General features: G+C 48.7%; 1 long non-coding RNA gene across 1 annotated transcript; it reads left to right on the top strand.

The window, feature by feature from the left end:
* Positions 1-4886: 4886 nt before the first annotated feature.
* Positions 4887-5758, top strand: LOC139076165 (uncharacterized). Its single transcript, XR_011527485.1, has 3 exons — positions 4887-4982; positions 5225-5283; positions 5620-5758. It is a non-coding gene; the product is annotated as an uncharacterized lncRNA (long non-coding RNA).
* The last annotated feature ends 225 nt before the right edge of the window (positions 5759-5983 follow it).

Raw genomic sequence — 5983 nt, 5'->3', positions numbered from 1 at the left:
AGACGCCAGTGAATGAGCCCTCAGGTGTTTTCAGCCTCCAGCCTTCAAGCCACCTCGGCTGATCCCCAGGCATCATAGAGCAGAGAGAAGCTATTCCTGCTCTGCCTTGTTTAAATTTTTGACTCACAGAAGCCACAATAAATAATAAACGATCTTTGTTATTTTCGAGCCAGTAAGTTTTGGAATATGGTTATGTAGCATTAGATAATTAATCTCCTCCTGTAGTAGTTATCTAGTGCTGTATATCAAATCACCCCAAGACTTAGTGGCTTAAAAACAGCAATAATCATGCATTATACCTTGCAGTTTCTCTGGGTCGAGAATCCGGAAGTGACTGGGCTGGTTGCTTCTGGCTCAGGGTCTTCCATCTCAGTCAGATGTCGGCTGAGGCTGCAGTCAGCTGAACGCTGGACTGAGGCTGGAGGACCTGCTCCCCAGGGGGCTAGCTCAGGGGGCTGGAAAGTTTGTTCCTCTTCATGTGGGCCCCTCTGTGCGGTCTCGAGTGTCCTCCTGGCAAGGCAGTTTGCTTCCCCCCAGAGCAAGCAATCCGAGAGACCCAGCAGAAGCTGAGAAGAGACCGAGGCAGAAGAAAACCTTCTAACCTAGCTTCAGAAGTCTCAGAAGCCGCACGCACTGCCCCTTCTGCAGTATTCCACTGTTCACATGGGTCAGCACGGATTCAGGGTGCAAGGGGACTGTGCAAGGGTGTGACCACCAAGGTCTCTGGAGACCTTCTTGGAGGCTACTTAACACAACGACAATAAAAGATACTGGCCGGCCCAGTGGTGCAGTGATTAAGTTCACATGTTCTGCTTCAGTGGCCTGGGGTTCGCCAGTTCAGATCCTGATTATGGACCTACACACTGCTTGGCAAGCCATGCTGTGGCTGGCATCCCACGTATAAAAAGGAGAGGAAGATGGGTATGGATGTCAGCTAAGGGCCAGTCTTCCTCAGCAAAAAGAGGAGGATTGGCAGCAGGTGTTAGCTCATGGCTAATCTTCCAAAAAAATATAAAGATAAAAATAAAAGATACTATCTGTTCAGTACCTGTTGTGAGCTTGGCTTTAGATAGAAATCTCATTTAATTCTCACTACAACCTTATGCAGTAGATGGCTTTTGTTCCCGGTTTACAGATGAGAAAACTGAAGCTGGGAGTCATTCAATATCTTGCTCAAGGCCGTGTAGCCGGATGGAAATGGAACCTGGCTTTGTGTGACTCCACACCAGCCTCTCCGTTCCCTCCAGGGGCTTGAAACTCCAGGCCACATTCACCGCTTCTGCTTCCTCTCCCTCCTCCCTGACCGTCGTGTCAATTCCTGCCGTGTTTATCCCCCCCCCACCCCCCGCTTCCTCTTCCAGCCTTGCTTCTGCTGTCCTGATTCAGGGTGGTCCTATACGTATTAGCCCTTCAAAAAATATATAAGATAGAAAAAGTGTGTGTTTGTTGAATGAATGAATGAGGAAACTCTAGCAACTTGTTGTAACTCTACTAAGTTTGAAAGCTATGCATTTATTAGGATCTTTAAAGAATGCTCAGACTCAAAGCACATGGAGAAACAGGGAGCCAGATGATCCCGATGGAATCTGCACCCGGATCAGGAGCTGGAGGACGAGAAGAGGCACAGAAGGAGAGCCCTCCACCCTGCCGTCAGTCCAGGGCTGGCTTCTCAGATATGGCAACAGAACGAGGTTTTGAAGGGCTTTAAAAACATGCTTTTTAAAATTTAATAATTGCTTTTGAGAAAATGCAGTTTCTGTAAACCTTCCCTGTTGTGTGTTTTTAATTCAGGGTTGCAATTGCCCAGCCCCCTATGGCATGGTAGGCAGTTTTGTGAGCATTTGAGCTGCCAAGTCTGTTTGCCACGGGGCCACCCCCCTTCCCTTCCACGTGGGCGCTCACCGGCAGCATGGGCAGGAGGGGTAAGGGGGGCTTTGGGGAGGCCCCCCATACATCGACTTTACGGATAATTAGAGGGAGGGTAATTATACAAGACACATTCATTTCCTGAAACTGAAACTGAAATGATTGCAATGCCTTTAGGAAACTTTAAGCTTTGGAGGAAAACATGTAAAATTTGCATAGTTCGCAATCACCCCGTCCTTTCATTTCCTCGCCCCCAACACTGCCCTTCTCCCTCTGCTCCTGTCAGTGACAGTTGTTTGAATGGCCCTGCCCAAGCAGGCTTGCGGAAGAAGATTTCATTCTGAATGCGGGAGGGAAGGAAGACACATCCTCTAGTGGCAAAATGCTGGGTCACACGGAAGAGAAAACACGTTTGGTGCACACGCCTGGGAAATACATGACTGAGAACCCCATGACCTGGCCTCCCCACACCCTGCAGGACTGTCCTGGGTCACTTGCTTGTCTTCTCCGGTGGCTCATTCACTCAAATAGATGCAGCCACCCCCACATACACTGCGTCTGAAATTTCCAACTCAGTAATTTACCTCACTTTCTCCAGCCCCACATTCTGAATTTCTTGCAAGATAACTTCGCTGGAAACTTAATGGTCAAAAATAGGGTACATTGTAATACCTAATGTTGGTGAGGGTATGAGGGGAACAGTGCAGTCATACGTTCTAGGTGAGGACATAAAGTAGTGAGAATCAGTCAGGGACTGCATCAGGCTGTTAGCAGCAGAGGCCTGATTGACATAGCTTAGAACAATTAGGACTTTGCTTACATCTGACAAACAGCCTAGAGCTGTTTGAAAACTCTAAGAGGGCTTTCAAGGACCTAGACTCATTTGGCCTTCCTGCTCCCTCATCCTTAGTGCACAGCTTCCATCCTCAAGGTCACAACAAGGCTGCTATAGCTCCAGCTCCAGCCGTCACAATAGGGACCCATTCAGGAAGAAGAGGAAGGACTGGAAGCAAGAGACTTTCAGAGACGTCTCACTCAAAACTTCTGCTTACATCTCATTGGCCACCCATATCTGCAAGGACGGCCCAGAAATGCAGCTTTTGGATTACTAAGGGAGTAAGGGAGCATGGATATTGGGTAGATTACTAGCACTCTCTGCCATGAGGTACAGCCTTTTTGGAGGACAATTCAGAAAGAGCTGTCCAAATTTAAAAATTTAAGTGCACCTTACCTCTTGACTCAGGTTCCCCTGCCAGGAATTTCTCCTGGAGAAGCACACGTTCTCACGTTCTCACCTGTGTGCATATGCTTACACACTACAAGCTGTTATTGCGGCAGGAAAGGGCTCATGGAAATACATTTTTGCCGAGTGCAACGTCCCAGTGAACATCAGGCCCTGGCCCGTCGGGTGAGCAACCTCCCTCCCTGGGGAAGAGGTGGGCATAGACGGGGAGCAGAAGCATGGCGGGGAGTCCTGTCTCTCAAGCAGAGCACAGAAACAGGGAGAGGAGCCTAAATGTGTCCCCTGTAGCCAGCCCTCCCAAAGTAACCACTCGCCAGGGCGTGAGAGGGTGGGCAGGTCCTCCCTGAGGTTGAATAAAGGTCTTCCTTGTGTTCTTTTCTGGGTAGAGGAAGCAGGCGAGGCAAGCTCAGCACGTGGCTGTTGACACCCGAGACTCTCGAAGACAATCGAGTCCACCCTTCATCCTCAGAGGAGGACGCTGAGCCCGAGAGGGGAAGGGGCAGTGGAGATGGAGACCTTCTGCATCTGCGTGTTGGAGATTGTCTGCCTTACGACAGCTTCTCAGACACTCTGAGGCCATCACCGTTCCCCTGTTGACAGCAGTCGTCTCTCAGTGTCACAGTCTGTACCAGAAGGGCATCCAGCGGTACTCAGCTGGCATGTCACGAGTGGGGCCTGCTGCGTCCTCCAGAGCCTCGGGCTGAGTCTCGAGGGGCCCCTGCCGGCCTGTCTGTAAAGACACGGCACAAATAGCTCAAAGCGTATGGTGGCTCCATCCACCGCAGGCTCTTTGTGAGTGAAAATCTGAAAAGATGCCTGGGAGGAGAATTGTTGGAGATTTGTACGGGAACAGCCCCATCCACGGGGAGGAAGAAGGGCTGAGTTATCATCCGACTACAGCTTTGTGCTTTCTCCACATTAATGAGGCATTTGAAGAAGAAGGGCTCCTTCTATAACCATAGAAGTTGTGATATTATAGAGATGGGGGAAATGATAATTTTTATAGCCCTGACTGTTGAAATAGCCACAGTGGAGGGAAATTTTCCTTGGAGAGTCATCCCAGGGGAGTCTTACAAGTTTGCACAGTGCTCTGCATCAGTGGCAGGGAAGGCGTGTGCTGGCTATAAAGGCAGAACAGCGGACATTTCTTGTTTCAGTGCACCCAGTATCCATTCTTCTTGTGGATACGCTCCCCAGAGTTCATATGGAAAGCTGTCTTTCTACCTCCGTCCATGTGGTTTGAGTAGGCTGGGCTTGAACCCAGTGCCAGGGGTGGGATATGACCCAGTCATGGCAAATCACAGCCATCTCACCCCCTGACCCCAGGATTTGGTTCAGAAGTGGGCATTGAGCCTCAATTCCAGGACTTGCGTTGTATCTCCTGGGAAAGAGAAGCCCTTTCCTCTAGGTCATTAGGTGTGTGAGCCTGGATATGCTAAGAGGCACCTTAAGGTGAGACCTACTGGAGAATAAAAGAATGGAATAAAGAGATGAGGAGAAAAATGAAAGAAAGCAAAAGTGAGAGACTACTTGAACCCCTGGATCCAGCCAGACCTGAAGCTAAAAATCCTGGGCTTTTCAGAAACATGAACCAATCAATCAACTCCTCTCCTTTTTTTCTTTTTACTTGGTCCAGTTTGAGTAAGTTTTCCATCACTATTAGTGATGAATCAAACTGATAAAGTAGCATATTGGAAAAGAACAGAGAGTCGCTTTCTCTCCTTTCCCATCCTTACGTTCTCAAAAGATAAAATACTGCCTTCAAAGGGCTGTGGGGAGCAAACAACATAGTGAAGGATGTGATTGGGACAATAGTGTTGCTGGTCATCTCTGAAGGAAGCAGGAGGACCCGACAGCTGAGAAACGAGAGAAGGTGAGCTTGGAGATTGGAGAGCAGTCTTGCACTGTGCAGCAAAGGCCAGGGGAAGCCAGCTCAGAGAGAATATTCAACTCCGCACTGCTCACAGGGAGGGCAAGGGACCCTCCTACTGGGAATGGGCAGCCCACGGGGCGTATGAAAAGGAGAAAAGTAGCTGCTTTTCAAAAGACAGTCCCCTTCATAAGAAGAATTCTATTGCCAGGTTCTAAGACGTTCTTCTCTGTCTTATCACGTAGCAGGGTGAAAATTCAATAGAATAAAGCTGTGAAGCTGTTAGAACACTGTCTGTCACATGGTAAGTGTTTAATCCACGTTAACATTAACATGTATTAACCACTGGTACCTTTCCAGCTGGCCCTTCAAGGCTGAGGAGGAGTTCCAACTCAAGGTCCTTAAAGAGAGCAGGCAAGGAGAGAGTGGGGGAGGATCCATTAATGAGAGGTTGATCTTTAAATTTTATTCTCCCTATCGTTCATCTCACTTCTCCCAGAGGGTCTTTTCAATCTGCTTGAATGACCAACTTCACTTAGCCTCAACTCTACCTGTTGAAACCTCTGAATAAGCCAGCCCTTTACAAGCTCCAGAGTCGTCTGTAGTCCCTGACTTAGTTTCCACTGTGTATCTCCATCAGGTTCACCAAGTTTTGGTCCATTGTCCAGAGGCAGCAGGACTGGAGAATGCATTATATCCAGATGAAACCTCCAAGAGTCAGAAAATGGATAATGTCTCTGCCTCGGATGATGCCCTGAACAAACTTGGAAGATAACAGTGAACACTCAGTTGAATGGCCGGGACTCTGTATTTTCTTTTCAAACAACCTGAACAGTCTTCTGTGTACTGCATACTAATCCTAGCAAGGACACACCTGCAGATTAGGGTGGCAGTTTGTGGAGGCTCTGCTAGGCAGAGTTGCCTTTCCCCCAGATGCTGCGTGGAAGAGCATTGCCCAAAGCTGGCAGTCTCCCGCTGAAGTCAAGAGGGAGCCCTGGGTCTCT

The sequence above is a fragment of the Equus przewalskii genome, chromosome 15 (genome assembly GCF_037783145.1).
Source record: "Equus przewalskii isolate Varuska chromosome 15, EquPr2, whole genome shotgun sequence".
NCBI lineage: Eukaryota > Metazoa > Chordata > Mammalia > Perissodactyla > Equidae > Equus > Equus przewalskii.
Note: the sequence above shows the minus strand (reverse complement) of the source record. Positions and strands in the feature narration are given on the sequence as shown.